We start from the raw sequence: 8,685 nt of genomic DNA, 5'->3' as shown, positions 1-8,685 counted from the left end.
ACTGTTCACTGGTCGCAGCCTATTTTATCAGTGATAGGACGCGTAGAAAGCCCTTCCTGGGACAGAGCAACAGCTACTTTTATTTTCTTGGTGTCAGCTGAACATTAGCATAGACATATGATGCAAGAAAGCAGCTTATGCAGCATCAGCCAAAAAAAAAAAAACTTCCACTTCACCCCTCCGTTCGTTCGAAATACCTGTCCAGCTGAGCCTTAAATTTATTTAGCCTATCAACTTCCACAAGGGATGGAAGTCTGTTCCACCAACCAACTACCCGCTGGCTAAAAGCAAATTTCCGCACATCTATCCTACATCTGTCTTTCCTCAATTTGAATTTATGCCCTCTCAGGTGATTGGAGCCATGCTTATACCTCTGCAAAACAGGATACTAATGAGCGTGTACACTCTTCCAACACCACCGTATTTATAGAAACGGCTGATGGAATACCTTGCAATTACTGTCTGTTGCAACAGAAGCGTTAACTCGGGCAATAACGTTTGCTTTGCAACAAACAAAATGACTGTAATCAGACAATATCTTATACGTTTCACTACAAATATTACTTTTTTTAAGGTGAATCAGTTTTTTTTTTGTCCGCCACCGTATGTACCAGCTCCTGATAATTTATATGCATCCCATCCATTTTCCTTCTCTGACTCGAGTCTCATTAGTTCATCTGACATCTACTTGTGCCTAAACCTTGAACTGTATTTCTTAGTTGGTATGAAAAGCTTAGTAGCTTCCACGATTAATTCCTTGAATGCTTCTCATTTAAAATTTGCTGTTGGTAATATCATCAGTCAGTCCCAATGTATAGAATTTAAAAAATCTCTAATACCACTGTAGTCACCATTACGAAAGCAAAATTTAATCCTTTAGCCCTGACGGTAGTAAATCCCGTCTTTGTAAATTCTTAATGCAGGAATAATCACCGCTGATAATCAAATCAAGAGTATTACTCCCTCTGGTTGCTTCTCAAACATGCTGCTGTAGAAAACAATCATCCAATAAATCCACAAAAGTCTTGCTAGTGTGTGTGTGTGGCCAACCCACAAATTTCACTCAATACCTGGGCAGTTAAAACCTCCCATTATAAGACATTCTCATTTACTGGCCCACTCTACTTCTCTGTATAACTGTTCATTGTACTCATCAGTCATTAGGCCTACAACAAACTCCTACCCTCATTTTTGCATTCCTGGTGCTTGTCACACCAACCTGACTCAACATTGACTGTCCACCAATGTCAACTGGATGCACCGCGTCAGATTGTTTCTTAACTAACAGCATAACCCCTTCTTCCTTCCTTTCGTCTGTACACACTATAATCCCTAAATTCCAATTCTGCATTCCTTATAGCTGTGTTTCATTATCTCTGATATTCCAACCTTTAATGTCTTGACCAGCACTTCAAATTCATCAAATTTATTTACTATCCTCCTAGCATTGTGTACATGCACCTGGTCTTACTCTTAGTTACTCTAACACAGTCCACGTATTAATTTTGTTCGTGATGACTCTCGGCTGCTTTTGAAACCCCCAGCAACTTGCTTTCCAGGCTGCTGTTCCATTCCAATAGAAGCAGTGCAAGAATCACTTCCACCTCTGCCTGAAGCCATTGTTAATCTATTAGTCTGTAAACCCCCCAAGCTAGCAGATTTTCTACCCACCTAACATTGCTTCTCTCCTGTTAACAAGTACAGACCACGCTGGGAAAAATTCAACCCCATGAGCCTTGCACAATCTCTACAGGGCCGAACTGATTGACAAGGCTCTCAACATATACTCCCTATAGTGTCTGGGCAGGATTGCAGACATTTTCAAATTTAACCCTGACTCGAGACTTTTTTTCAACATTGACCTGTACTTGCTAAGTAAATCTGCAAATCTCCGACACTTAATGTCATTAGTGCCAACGTGTACAACAATATCACGTTTTGTGTCCTTAAAAGATATCTGCTCTACAACGTCATCAACTTTTGCCCGAAGCAAACATACCCTGCTCCTATTCCACCTATCCTTTTTGCACAATATTTCCCGTTTCCCTGACAATTGAGTTACCTACAATAACTAGCTCCTGTGCAAACAACACATTCTGCCCTGAAGATTGCTGCTGTGTTAACTGGTGCACAAGAGAGATCTGGCATTGAGTTTGGCAGCTGTTAAATGTTAAAAACTAATAGGATATTAAATCCAAAATGAAAACTTTTAGGAATTTATTTTACACATTTTTAAACAATATTTCAACACAGACAACCATCTTAATTTGCGACTTCTATATTTATTAATGAGATTGAATAGGTTCAAAGAAATTTATTTGTGGATTTCTTTGTTTTCTTAAGTGTTTATTTTTGTACTTTCATATTCAAAAAAATGAAAATTTTCATATTGGCAGGAGGGGGGGGGGTGTCATCAGGCAATGTGTGCTAGAGGCACAATATAACCTTGAGCCAGCCCTGATAGGGAGGTAAAGTGCTTTCATTAATTATGTGTAGTAAAATGATTTCAGTAATATGATGCAATATGCCCCTCAAACATGAATGTCTTTTTTTTTCTTTTTCTTCTGGTTAATCGAAAAATTATGGCCATGTATTCTATTTACTCTTTTAATAGAATACAAATACTTGGTTAAAGAAAATATTCACAGAATGTTTTTTTAAAACACCAATTTTAAGATGATTATTTTTTTTGTGAAAAACAACTTTGGTAACAACGCCAGAATTACTGTGGGGGTTTACTCAAAAAGACATTCTCCTCATAAATCAGGAGTCGTTTTTTTTTTTTTTTATGAACACTCCAAACACGAGAGGTATTATAACCTATAGTATAGTACTTAGTACCAGGCTTGGGTTGGAGGTTGAGAAGACATTTGTTGACATTAAACTTGAATTTCTGTAGACTGTAATTTTCAGGAAATACGTACAAAGGAAGGTTGTTCCAGAAAATGGCAGTTGAATGAATAAACGAGGAAGATGAAAAGTTGGTTCTGTGAGTTTGAAGTTTGCTGTTGGCAGCACGTATTCGGACTGTTTTGAAAGAGAGCAAGAATTACAGAAGCCAATTCAGAACGGTGCCCATGGAAGTATCTGTAGAAAAGGCATGCAGCAGAAACAGTATGTCTATGAGACAGCGAATGGAGAGACTCAGGACTCAGTTAGCGATGAGTCATTAATTAACCTAACTGCCCTCTTCTGAATGGAATCTAGAAGCTTGAGAGGTTTTGGGGGAACCGCCCCAGATGTGGGAACAATATTCCATGGTAGGGCGGATTTGCGATTTGTACAAAGTGAACAGCTGTTTGGAAGAAAAGTAATGCTGAGAGCGAAAGAGAAAAACCAGTTTTTTAGATGCAGAGGAATCAATATTTGTAATGTGCTTATGCCAAGAGAGATTAGAAGGCAGGTTAATCCCCAAGATATATATCAACTTGCCTAGAAATCGAAGTGTCACCAAAGATAAGCATAGGCACAGAAAAATTCTCTGTGAGATATAAGACAAGACTGAGTTTTAGAAGGATTGAAATCAACTAATGATCTGATTGAGGTGTATAAGGCCTTCAATGGGTTGAGCAACTAAGTTGTCATTGCCCCACTGGAGAATTACCTGGAGATCGGAATTTAAGGAACTGGTAGCAGATATTCGAGAAGTTGAAGCTGACTGAGCAGGGAAAGGTTTCTAAAAATGAAAAGTGGAATGCAATGTGCTATCATCCTATATATCATTGACCTTTTCAAAGTCAATAAGATATAGGAATTTTGCTAGCAGGGACAGGGAGATGATAATCCCGTTTTATAAGGCAATGGTCAGGCCACACCTAGAGTACTGTGTACAGGTCTGGAGGCCTCATTTTAGGAAGGATGTAGGGTTGCTAGAACGAGTACAAAGAAGGGCAAAAAGATTGGTCAGGGGAACAAAGGGGTGCTCTCACCAAGAAAGGCTTAAGTTCTGCAAATTTCAGCGCCTGGAGAGTAGGTACCTGTGAGGTGATCTGATTGAGGTGTATAAGGCCTTCAATGGGTTAAGCAAGCTGAATGCTTATGGGATTCTTTGTCTTGCTCAGACTAAGAACCTGAGGAAGCACAGTTTCAAATTCAGGAAAGATAGTTGTAGAATAGATGTATGGAAATTTGCCTTTAGCCAGCGGGTAGTTGATTGGTGGAATAGGCTTCCATCTTTTGTTGTGGAAACTAATAGCCTAAATAAATTTAAGGCTGAGCTGTACAGGCATTTGGAACGAATAGAGTGATGAAATGGGACGGAGGCTGAGCTGGACAGGCATTTGGAACGAATAGAGGGATGAAATGGAGATTTTTTTTTTTGGCTGATGCTGAATAAGCTTGCTTTCTTGCATCGTATGCCTCTACTAATGCTAAGAGTAGAAGTAATTGCAATGGGACGATAATTAGATGGGAGGGATTTGTCACCCTTTTTAGGAACTGGCTAGATATGAGCAAATTTCGAAGCAGAATGAAAAACACCTTTGGAATAAGAAAGCGAAAAAAAGGCGGCAAAGAACAGTAGTAAGTTCAGAAGCACAGGTTTTGAGAACAAATGGAGAAATACCATCAGGACCTGGAGCTTTTTGAGCCTCAAGTTTCGTCAAAATCCTTCTGATGGAAGATCATAGGAGGCATTTAATGGAACCTGTTGGGAATAATGAGTAGTTTTATCCAGATCATTAATACACAAGTTGGAATCAAAATGGGATGCTAGCAGGTCAGGAAACACTAAAAGTGAGAACAGAACCATGTGGTTCTGTTCTCACTTCTGGTGTACAGTAGGCAAAAGTTGCAGCCAATAGCTTTGGCAACAGACCAGAATGCTCGGCTACTATTAGGGCAAGGAGCAATTTTTCTACTCTTAGCCTCCTCAAAATCTGGTTTGGACTGCTTAATAACTGCTTTACAATTGTTGCGAGCTTTGGTGTAGGCAGAAAAAAAATTGAAGAATTGGAAACAAGCCAATTACAACATTCTTTTCCTGAACGGCCGGCCTTAGCACATTTATTGGAAAACCAAAGTTTAGATAAAGAACGAGATTTTAAAGCGGAGTGTGGGATAAAGGATTCCATTCCTACAAGAATAACTTCATTGACAAGACCACAAATTTAAACATATACACCAACCGTTTATAACTGATTTAGAAAATTAAATGCACTAGGCATAGTCCTTATGGGTTTTGAAAATTAACTATATAATATCGGTGTAAATACACCATAGTTAACCCATAGATATGAGCTACGATTGTAGCGTTGAAGGCATCGTTTTAATTGTGTCTCATAATGTGGTTGCCTTCACAACAAGATAGCTACTATTGAATTACTTCAAATAAATAACGCTTCTCTAGTAGAGAAGACTACTGTTATTTATTTTCAGCGGTACCACCACCCAGACGATCGTTTCGAAGCTGTGCGGCTTCATCATCAGTGGGCGGGCAGGTACCCAGGTAAATTACCTGGGTACCTGCTCTACTAGAGAAGCGTTATTTATTTGAAGTAATTCAATAGTAGCTATCTTGTTGTGAAGGCAACCACATTATGAGACAATTAAAACGATGCCTTCAACGCTACAATCGTAGCTCATATCTATGGGTTAACTATGGTGTATTTACACCGATATTATATAACTGATTTAATAGTAAAATAAAATCAAATGATACAAAAGACTAAAATATTATTTACAAAAAACTAATTTTGTAAAATGCATTAAAATATAAATTTAAAATCCACAAAAACACTATTAAAGCTTTCGGAGTACTCAGCAACAATGAAATTTAAGCGACACATCCTCTGAGGCGGGGGGGGGGGGGGAGAAGGAAATTAGGCAAATAATGACGGATCTTATGAGGTGCGGTTACCCCCAGAGGGTCATTGATAAATACAATAGAGGAAGAGCCCAATCGGGTAGTTCCGCCTGTACCGCTTACCACAGTGTATGTTCCCTACTATCCGGGCCTGTTGGATTGCATTGCGAGGATGCTTCGCGATTTTCTGACATGCTGTGTACAGCTCTCAGGCCGGAGGTTGCACACAGTAGTGTCACAGGTCAAAGACACCATTACTAGGGATTCTAGTAGTGGGGTCATATATGAGATCACATGCCCGGATTGTGGGGAAGGTTACGTGGGAGAGACAGGACGGCGTCTCAAGGACTGTCTGGGAGAACATTCAAGAGCGATACGGACCGCAGAGCTCAATAAATCTGACATTGCTGAGCACTATTGGGAAAAACAACACCAGATCTCCCCCGACAAGGCTGTCATCCTTTACCAGGCGCATAGATTCTGGGATCGCAAGTGGCTGGAAAGTCTGTGGATTGGATCCTCTGGCAACAATAGCATAAACAGACAGGGGAGTTAGGCTTCACCCCCTTTTCGAGGCGGTGGTTTTTGCCAGAGATAAACGTTTTAGTTTTCCACGTCCCCATACCACTTCCGGTTCAAGTGAAAGGAATACCGAGTATGCGCCTGGTCATCCACGTGTGCTGTGAACCTGGTACTTAAGGATGTGTTGCTTAAATTTCATTATTGCTGAGGAAGGAGGCAGACACCAAAAGCTTTAATAGTGTTTTTATATTTTAATGCATTTTAACTTATTTAATTTTATTTTTGTTGTTAATTAGTTTTTTGTAAATAATCATATTTTTGTAAATAATATTTTAGTCTTTTGTATCATTTTATTTTACTACTAAATCAGTTATAAATGGTTGGTGTATATGTTTAAATTTGTGGTATGAATAATCCCAACCTTAGAGGCCTTATTGCAGATATATTCATTGACAAGATCTGAGCAAACATTGACATCAGTTTTAAAACACTAGTGAGTCCAAGGTAAAGAAGAAAATAAATCTTGCAGGTCATTCCATTTTGCATTCTTGTAATGCCAAACAAGAGGTTAGGAATAGCCATGATATAAAGGCTCCATTGGAGAAGAGACAATCACCAAGTTGTGATCTGAGGTGCCTAAAGGACCACTCACTTCAACCGTATAGTTAGAAGGGTTGTTTGGGAGAAAAAGATCAAGTGTGTTGGCTGCATGGTTAGGAATTGTTTGGTACTCTTGTAGGTAAAAGAACAATCTGTGCAAGGTCGTTAGTAATTGCAAAAGCCTCAGCATCTCAAACCAGCTGTGTTGGTGTGACAAAAAATGGAAGCCAGCTGTAGTTGAACATTAAAATCCACCAAGGAAAATGACCACACTGTTAGGAAAGTTGGACTGGAGAAATGCAAGTTGCAAAGGGAGGAAGTCAAAGAGCTCCAAGTGATTAGTGGAGTTGGGAGAACAGAGACAACAAATGAATTTGACACAATGAGGTAGAAATTAAGCCAGAGATCAAAAAGAGGAGATGCCAAATTACCTAGTCTCTGACATGGTATATCGGATCAGACATATGCACAAGTGCCACCTTTGAGGCAAAAGGAATCCTACAGCAAATAATTTGGGCAACTGAGATGAGCAGTAGTGGAATCAACCAATAACTGAGATTCTGTCAGAAAAAGTACATGGGGTTTGGCAGACTGCAAGTGGAAATCATTAATATTAGATTTGAGACCACATATATTTGTGAAATGAACTAGGAAATGTTTGGGAGGTTTAGATCTTTTCACAGATAAGCTTGCCTTATTAGTTTGACAATTCGTGGTGTGTATTCAATAGTAAGAAAAAGTGGGTGCTGTATGAAGTAATGAAATTTTTGGATATGGCATACACATGGTAAGAATATACCCAGATCCTTGACATAACGTGGCCTCTACAATGCCTCCTGCATACACACTACCCAGACACCCTCCAGTCTATCTGGCAGTTTTTTTTGGGAGTTGTTGGCATATAGGTTTCGTGGCCATAATGCACCTCCCAAGGTTTTTGCAGTACTTTGATCCAAGCCCGAGGCAGGAATCGAACCCGCGACCTTTGGGTTGCCAGGCAGGCACTTTACCCACCCGGCTAGAGTAGAGGTAACAAGATTATATACTACCTGATCTGGAAGCCTCCTAAAGAGTTACCAATAGGTTTGGTTCGATGTACTAACTAGCGGCCAGCCTGCGAACACTGTTTTAGTGCAGTACCCTTGAAATGTAAGGAAGATTGGATCTCACCATGATTTCCATCATAACCTCAAGTCATCAGTCATACTGAATGATGGAAGAGATGGGGAAGGGTTGACTGGAACTGCTCTGGAGACACGGGTTCCACCATTTCAAGCCTCCAATAAGCAAAGTGGTGGTATTGCAGCGGTTGATGAGAATCATCTACCACCTAGTTTTGCCTGGTAACACAGAGGGGTAGCATTCCTCCATGTGGGTGCCACACAGACTCCTGCTTACATTGGTTCACATGGGTGGTTACCCAGTGTGCTTGTGCATGGGGTTATACCCAGGATTACTAACAGTCCCACCATTGTGAAGGTGCAAGCAGAGGATTTGGTTGTCACAGATTGCCCAGACTTTGCCAAAATTGGGTCCACTTGCTTGAGTGTCACCCAAATATCAGTTCCATCAGCATTTTAGACTCCCAGGTAGCAAGTACAGCTTGTCTGGCATATCTGAGACAAGTAACTTAGAGAAGAATTGCATTTACTAGTTACTGCCTACTACAATACGGAAGAAAAATTTCTCTTATCTAGTGAGGATCCAACCTATGCTGTTTCGACATTTGAGCACTGATGGCAAATCAAGAGTCTGCAGCA

Source organism: Mastigoproctus giganteus, chromosome 10, assembly GCF_048544385.1.
Source record: "Mastigoproctus giganteus isolate SK-2022 chromosome 10, ASM4854438v1, whole genome shotgun sequence".
NCBI classification, from domain to species: domain Eukaryota; kingdom Metazoa; phylum Arthropoda; class Arachnida; order Uropygi; family Thelyphonidae; genus Mastigoproctus; species Mastigoproctus giganteus.
This window is presented reverse-complemented; position numbering follows the sequence as displayed.